The sequence below is a fragment of the Gymnoscopelus microlampas genome (assembly GCF_963454915.1).
Source record: "Gymnoscopelus microlampas genome assembly, chromosome: 14".
Lineage (NCBI taxonomy): Eukaryota > Metazoa > Chordata > Actinopteri > Myctophiformes > Myctophidae > Gymnoscopelus > Gymnoscopelus microlampas.
Window position 1 is genome coordinate 47,734,665 of NC_139951.1, and position 9,355 is coordinate 47,744,019.

Consider the following 9,355-nt stretch of genomic DNA (forward strand, 5'->3'; position numbering starts at 1 on the left):
ATGTGTCGTAGGGAGATAGGGAGATACAGTAAACACTGAAAGAGTAATGGAGTGACACACTTGGGCAAATGGGAAATTGAACCAGGGGACTCGCTGTCAGGCATTAGAGCTGATGATTTATTTGTATTGTATTTATTGTATTTCTAACAACCATCAAACATTGAACGTTAAAGGACAAATCAAATTTAAAAACAGGATAAAGTCAGAGACTGTTTTCCGCTGCGGTCCTCATACACAAAAACGGACACAGACATGTACATAATTAATACAGAGAATTGATTGATCGATTGAATACTTTCCTAGTCAGAAAGCATGAGGTACAGTCATACATTAAGGCAGGGGTCTTCAACAGGGGGTCCGGGACCCCTAGAGGGTCCTCAGAGTTACTACAGGGGGTCCGCCAAATCTTTGTGTGATGTGATTTTTTTTTTACCATAACCACTTGAACCCTAGCATCCCTTTTCTGAGGAGAACTTTAGCCAAAAATAGCATATCTACAAGCGCGAGGCGTGGTGAGCTTTTAGATCGGCTATTTTTGGCAAAGAGTTTTAGGTGTAGAGGGAAAAAAGAGCAGCAAAAGTTTATCTGAAACACAATTTTATACAATATAGAGGGGGTCCCTGCTTCATCTCTTTCTCAGCTAGGGGGTCCTTGGCCTGAAAACGCCTGCATTAAGGCTAAAAGAATAACACAAAAAATCTTGGGGGCTTGTTACCATTGTGGTCCTATGTATGAATTCAATTCATCAACATAGTGTACAAAATTAAGTTAACACAATATTACATTACATGTACAAAGGGTAGAATAAAGACATGTAAGAAGCTAAAACTATATCAAAATGCTGTATGCACCCTAAACACTGGGTTATCAGGTCAACCCCCACAATGATTCAGAAGTGTAATTCAAAACATGTGGATATTGCACAATCATTTTGTTACAAACAATAACCAGGGAATGAACGGTGTGGTTTTAGTAGGAAGAACATTTGTACTCAGTCTGGAGAGACTGTTGGCTTCTTGCACAAAGTTCAAATGCTTCCACCTCTCTGTCTCTGTCTCTAGCATGCCAACATAGTGGAAGAGTTGTCTTAACTTCAGAGACTATACTTCATACCACTGTTTCTCAACGTTGGGTTTCGGGTCCACCAGGGGTCCAAATGGACCCTTATGGGTCCTCTGAGAGTATACAAATGGAACAAAATGGACCCTTACGGGTCTGTAACTCTGAGAGTGTACAAATGGAACCAAATGGACCCTTACGGGTCTGTAACTCTGAGAGTGCACAAATGGACCCTCACAGGTCTGTAACTCTGAGAGTGCACAAATGGAACCAAATGGACCCTTACGGGTCTGTAACTCTGACAGTGTACAAATGGAACCAAATGGACCCTTACGGTCTGTAACTCTGACAGTGTACAAATGGAACCAAATGGACCCTTACGGTCTGTAACTCTGAGAGTGTACACTCTCAGAGTTAAAGTAAACTAAGGATTTTACAGTGTAGATTGGAGTCCCATCGAATTAATCAAAATGGTATCAAACTATGTGGGTGTTTGAAATGTAAAAGGCAGAGAATCTTCATCTTTAAACCATGTTGTACAGTCAGTGCTCCGAACTGGGAAACACTACTGCAGTTGTGGTGGTGCCCCAGTTTCAAAACTCTAGCAAAAACAAAAAACAAAGGGCTTGTAGATCCGCTTTTCCCACGCTACAATAGGGCATAAGTGGCTTTAAGTGAGAGTAATCTTTAACCAGAACATCACGGTTCACTGGCCTACTTTATCTTGTGTGTTAGAGCGATAACTTCATGATGAAGCGTGTCCACAGTGAGAGCTCAGCTCAGCATGTCTTTAAACACAGAGAAGAAAGCGGCTCAGCTTACCTGTTTCTGTTACTTAACATACAGGTGCTGCCACCCACCTGCCTGATGCTTGTCCCTGATTGGCTGATGGAGACAGGTGAAAGGTGTCAGGTTACCACCATGCATTATTCACAGACAGTGGGGTGGATTCTAGACTCAAGTGGTTTTGCACCACAATCTACAGTATAATGGCACTTATTTAAAGTTAAAGCTGCAACCTTTTTTTATCAATACAATACAAAAAAATCCAATCTGTAAGGTAGAGTAATGTTATGTTGTTTATGCATTATATTGTATATTGTACATTGCATTATGTTAATGCAAGGTAGTGTAACTTATACATTTGGGGGTGGTTGTTTTTTGTCTCCCTGCTCTTCTATAGAGACATTTAGATATGTTTTTTGTTTTACATTAACCACTTGAACACTAGCATCCCTTTTCTGAGGAGAACTTTAGCCAAAAATAGCCGATCTACAAGCTCACAACGCCTCGCGCTGTGAGCTTGTAGATCTGCTATTTTTGGCAAATAGTTATAGGTGTAGAGGGAAAAAAGAGCAGCAAAAGTGTATCTGAAACGCAATTTTATACAATGTAGAGGGGGTCCCTGATTCATCTCTGTCTCAGCTAGGGGGTCCTTGGCCTGAAAACGTTGAAGACCCCTGTTATAGTGTTTGTTCAATAACACGGGTCCCTCTGTCTCTTCAGCTATTTAGTAATAATGCATTTTTCAGATCGGGATACCAATTTGATCCAATCAGGAGATAGATGCATACAGGCTTTGCATACAAGTGAAATTGGAAGTGATGATAAAACAAAAACAAATTTAAACTGGAACACTATTCTGTTAAGAGAGCTGAAGAGACAGGGAGACCCTTGTTACTGAACAAACACTCTAAAAACAATGATTAGTATCAGAATTAGAAGTATCAGACCTTTAACAAAAAACATATATATATTATTTTTTACAAAAACAAAAATACATTAGTTAGAGAATAAAGCGATGGTGATTTATAGGCGGTATAAATGTTCTCCAATTCCCTCCCAGCAGCTGTGCTGTGAGTGATCTTCCTCTCTGCCAAAACAACACAAATCACATTTATGAACACAATGACACAATGTGAGTCAATATGTGTCTCTATGGTTTAGAACACATGTTCTGACTCTCTCTCAACAAGCATCCAAACTCACTAAATCTCTGTCTATAGCCTCTGGGCCTCATCTCTATGGATGTAGTCCTTATATTAGCAAGGGTGGAGATTAAAAAATAGCAGATATACAAGCTCGCTATGAGCTTGTATTATTACAGTATCTGCTATTTTTGAAGTAGCAATACCATAATGTAGAAATATTGTGTTTACAATTAAAAGTCCTGTGTTTAAAATCTTACTTGAGTCATTATGCAATGACCCAAGGGGCTGCCAATATATGCCTTATTTTTTACATAATTATGCTTTATTTCAACTTAGTAATTGCTCTATAAATCCAAGGTGGGTTTAAAGGAGTATTTCCCCCCCAGAATAAAGACGGACAGGGTTCAAGTGGATAAGAAACTAAGGTGAAAGAAGGAACATGTTTATATTGAACCCTCTCCAGAGCACAGAGGTCACAGACTAACTGATCTTTGAGACGAGGTTCTGGGATCAGGATCGCTCGCGTGTGTGTGTGTGTGTGTGTGTTGGCGACTGGGGACGGCTCCGGCTGTTAGATCTGTATATGCGCGGGTGTTTGTGTGTGTTCTGTGGCTCCACGACGCGGTGACGGGATGTGCATGTGTGTTGTACACACTACAGAGTACAAACTCACTTTCCATCCCTGATATACTGTCTGTTCACAGCGCATAAGCCAAACTGCACACTTTGGGTGCTCATACCCCCCAACGGGTATGGTCTAGTATTAAACATTTTACTTAAAGTAAAAGTAAAAGTACAAAAGGATTGACTTGAAGTTTTACTTAAAGCGGCACTTTTGTTTAAATTAATTAAATATAATGTTGTCCAATCTGTGTGGTAGAGTACATATATAACTTATATATAACTTGGGGTGGTTGTATTTGGTCTCCCTGCTCTTCTATTGAGACATTTAGAACGTGTCAAAGGTCATGTCTCACCTAGACACAGGATCTGACACGAATTTTGACCTGATGGTCAAGATTCAGTTTATCCCCTGAGCAAGCAGGCAGGCTCTATTATCTCAATGATGAAAATGCTCAGCACTTGCTCAGGAAACCGGGTTCAAATCCGGGGTAGAAGAGGAAAGTTACATAGTGCGGCTTGAAGTACAGTATTTGAGAAAATGTACTTAGTTACTTTATACACAAGGGTTCCTGGCGTGGGTTTATCCACATGGCATGTGGACTCTCTGCAGATCCTTGGCTCTCAACTCCCAGCTGTAAAATATTGTTGTAAGAAAGAAAGAAAAAACAACAGCATTGTCTTTCTTTTGCAGCGAGCAGTTAAGTCACAATGTTATAGTTGGCCTGAGAAGAAGAGAAACAGGCTGCAGGGTTCTGGAGAGATGTGTGTATATCGTGTCTTAGTTTGTGTCTGTGTGTCCGTGTGTCCGTGTCCGTGTGTGTGTGTGTGTGTGTGTGTGTGTGTGTGTGTGTGTGTGTGTGTGTGTGTGTGTGTGTGTGTGTGTGTGTGTGTGTGTGTGTGTGTGTGTGTGTGTGTGTGTGTGTCCGTGTCCGTGCGCGTGACAAGAGTACCTTTATCTGTGTGTGTGTGTGTGTGTGTGTGTGTGTGTGTGTGAGAGAGAAACATTGGATCAGATACTGTAGCAGGGTGGAAGACAGGTTCTGGGCAGAGCGTTGGAGTAAACAGAGCTGGGTTTATGTTCTATCCTTCACAACGGTTCTCAACCTGCGGACTGGGGGCCTACTGGTGGACCGTGAGGGTATTGTAAGTGAGGCCCCCCCAAATAATTGGCAAAACATTAAAGATTTTAATCATGATATATAACATTAAAGCTGGACTATGTAACTTTCCTATTCCAGCCCGGATTTGAACCCCAGTCTCCTGTGCAAAGAAAATGCACTCTCAGAGTTCTTCATCAGAGTTACAGACCCGTGAGCGTCCATGTTGGACCCCATGTGGTCAGAGGCGTACGGTCATTGGGGCCAACGAGGCCGTGGCCCGGTCTGTAAACCCTGTTTGCCCCTGTGTAGGGGCAAGATCCGCCAGGGGAGAAAAACAACATAACAACATTAGCAGCCCCTCACCCTCTTCTGTTGTAGCCAACCACAGCAAGTCAATTTTGTTTTCAAATGAGGCTCATTTGCAATCGGACGAATTGTAAATGAGGACCATTTGAAAACCGGTTTGGCCGCCGACAGGTGCCCAGAACGCATGGATACATATTTATAGCAGAAAGAGCTTCACATTTAACTATAGCCATAGTCATTCAATTTTGAACCGATTTTTTAAAATTAAAAATTCTCTATTAGCTGTGAAGGGTCTACTCTTCTTTCATGTGTATCAGATCATGATTGTATCGCCATGAAACAATATCAAGCAAAAAGGAAACATCGGCCGTCCTTCTCTTCATTGCGCAGAGACGCGCACCTCTCTCCATACAGAAATGTAATAGAAGAAGAACCGTCGTCCTAAAACACCCTGCCCCAGGTCTACACTGGCGGCCTCGGTCTGCGAAAAAAAAAGTGGGGCAGTGTGTTTTGGGACGAGCGTTCCGTTTTCCACCCTGAATGACTCGGTAATTCAAGGTGGACTTATCAGCCGTTGTTGCGCGACCCCGATTCTGGCCCGGTCAACGTTAGAATTCACCATACGCCACTGCATGTGGTCCCCAGACCCTACGTTGAGAAGCAACAGCAACAAAGCACCTTGCATCACTTGTTTTTATTTTATTTAGTAATGAAACAAAACAACATTCTATGATCTAACATGAATAAATCTGTCTTTTAAACAAAAGCTCAGTGACTGAAATGAAAGCAGCTGCTTTTTTTTTTTTTTTGCCTTTGACAAAACAGCTTGAAATGATATTCATAATAATCAGCTTTTCCTCATTAGGGAGAGAGTAATGGGTGTCCCTGGTATGATACTGTTTATATATCATCTTTATTATTGGATTTACATGTGATAACAGCCTGAGAGGATTTAGACACAGCGGGAGTCGCTTCTTAATGTTCAACATATCTGAAATCTCCATTCAGCAACAATGGTGGAATTCAAACTCACATTAAGGGCCACTTCACCCATTTTAAATAATACCCAAAAAAAGCAATATTTTGGACATACAGCAGAGATATAACTGTACACCCACTTTATGAATGAGCTCATCTTCAATTCTATAAAGCTGCAGGGAGAGAAGATGTCAGCATCCCCCCCCTCTCCTCGCCCCTAAACACCCCACAGGAGACACAGCACTCATGTTTTAAAAAAATAATAATAATAAAGCAGCAATACAGAACTTATTATAGTGAATACATTTGTGTTTTGTTCAATCTGTATGGTAGAGTGACTCTATAGAGCCCAGGCTCTCAGTCAACTAAGCATAATATAGGGTTTAAGAGATTATAATAATCATAATACAAAAGTACTTCCTCTCTGAACTCTTTTCCCAGAGTGCCACGCCCTACAATGAAACGTCAATATTTAACCTGGGTTCCTTAAAAAGCAGAAATGGGTCACTTCACTTCATCCACCACCTGTTGATCTGTTTACAGATCTGATCTTACAGATCAGACTGTTTACAGTGCATTTGTAAATCTGCTCTTGAAAAGGTCACATGAATGGGGCACATTTATAATAAAATAAAAAAAGCCATGTAGTATACCACTGAACGATCACTGTGCAAATATAGAGGGAGACAAAGCTTGTGTATATTATTATTATTATTATGCACACATTCATGGATTATCCATCCAGTCATTCATTCATTATATTCAGTCATATGGGTTTATATTATCGTCTCTATCAGGTGGAAACTTCATATGTCCACAACTTACTTTTCACTCAGGATTCAAATACAAAAATATCAAAAGTAGCAGATCTTCAAGCTCAAAACGGGTCGCTTCGTGTCGCGTTTTGAGCTTGTAGATCTGCTACTTTTGATGCTTCTGTGTGATGCTGTAGGACAGTGGTTCTCAACCAGTGGTCCGGGGACCACCAGTGGTCCTTGACGGGGTTCCAGGTGGTCCCCAGCTAAATGATGGAGAGTTGGTAACCAAATGGACCCTTATAGATCTTTAACTCTTGAGAGAGTAAAATGAAACCAAATGGACCCTTATAGATCTTTAACTCTTGAGAGAGTAAAATGAAACCAAATGGACCCTGATAGATCTTTAACTCTTGAGAGAGTAAAATGAAACCAAATGGACCCTTATACACTGTAGATCTTTAAAGGTAGGGTAAGTGATTTTCTTTGGTTAAAATAAGTGTTAAATAGCTCTATATTATGATAGTACTGATTGCTATAGAGTGTTTGTTCAGTAAAAGGAGTCTCCTTGTCTCTCCAGCTCTTTATAAAACAGAAAATACATTTTCGTTTCAGTTTCATTTCCAATTTTATCCAATCAGGACAGAGAACTCAATCAGGATATAGATTAAACAAGTGAAATTGGAGGTGATGACACTAAGAAATGAGCAGGCACAATTGGAACTGGAACACTATACAAATGAAGCTTAAAAATGGGTACTTTCTCCTGATTGGCTGAAATTTTGACACCTACCGGAAAATGTATTTTCTGTTTATTAAAGAGCTGGAGAGACTGGGAGACTCCTGTTACTGAACAAACACTCTATAGCAATGATTACTATCACAATATAGTGCTTTAACCTTTTAACAAAATACTTTTTGTTTTAACCAAAAAATACCACTTACCCTACCTTTAACTCTTGAGAGCGTCAAATGAAACCAAATGGACCCGTACGGGTCCATTTGGTTTCATTTGACGCTCTCAAGAGTTAAGTTATTGTTAAACATCTGCATTACTTGATTAAATAATTGTTATTTTGATCAACGTTTGCCTGTTATCTCTCCTATGATATACCAACATCAATACAGCATGGATGGAATTGTGGACAAAATCTTATCCCACGATAACAAAATATTCTTAGTCTTTGGGTCTGAGAGTCTAAATCTCATCAAACGGTGGTTTCGTGGCTCAAATGCCCAATAAATAATGGACCTTGATATGAAAAGGTTTCTGCACTGACAGCAACGACATGAACACACATGCATGTATTATCCATCCATCCAGTCATTCATTCATTTTATTCATTCATACAGTATGGGTTTATATATATATATATATATTATATGTTCCTCTGAGGAGTGGCGCCGCCGTCATGCCGGCCCCGGAACGCCTTTTAAAAACACACAAAGAGCCCCATTCACAGGCCCCCAGAGGGCCCCCGTCCCACGCCCGACCCGCTCAGCCAAGAGGACGGACACCCTGAGCCATCCACACACGCACACACACACACACACACACACACACACACACACACACACACACACACACACACACACACACACACGCACACATTCTCACACACACACACACACACACACACACACACACACACACACACACACACAGCCTGGAGTCATTATGGTCTGAGTTGTGCACTCAAACATTCTCATGAAAACATCATATTAAAGTGAAGTGTGAAAGCATACAACATGAACCCATGCAGCTCTGTCTGTCTGTCTGTCTGTCTGTCTGTCTGTCTGTCTGTCTGTCTGTCTGTCTGTCTGTCGTACAACCAGTGCCGGACCACTGGTTGTAGTTCTGCTATTTTGTTTAGAATATTATTTGAAAAAAGAAATTCAGACGGGGCGTCTGCGGAGAAATACATTTAGTCCTTTGACATGCAAATGTTTGAGAACTGATTTAAACAATAATAAAAAATTTAAAAAATGGGAAAAAAACAAATAACTACACTCAAAAACCACCAAAAAAATGCAAAAGTCTAAAAATGCAAAAATACTAAAGTCACCAAAAAAAATGCAACCCGCAACTACCAATATTTACGAGCAACTTTACAGAAAAACAGGCCCAAAGTTGCTGATAATAAACAGACATGGCAACACTGTATCTGGCCCATAGATTGAGTGAGTGACTCATGATTGAGTTACGTTTCTTTTTTCTTTTTCTTCTGCACTGTAACTATATCTGTGATTTGTTTATTTATTGTTTTACTTCATTTGTCTTATGCATCCATACTGTCATTGTATAATAGTGTTTCCTTTGCTTGGTGTTCTGTGTAAAGCACATTGAATTGCCTTGTTGTTGAAATGTGCTTTAAATAAAACACGCCTTGCCTTACAAGTATACACCCACTGGACATGACGCCATTAAGTCACAGTGATTTAACCCCTAATCCAACCCTTGATGCTCAGAGCCAAGCAGGGAGGCATGGGGTCCCGTTTTTATTGGTCTTTGGTATGACGCGATGTGGGATCGAACCACCGACCACCCAGTCTCAGGGCGGACCCTCTAACCACAAGGCCCCTGAGCGCCTACCCACAGAAA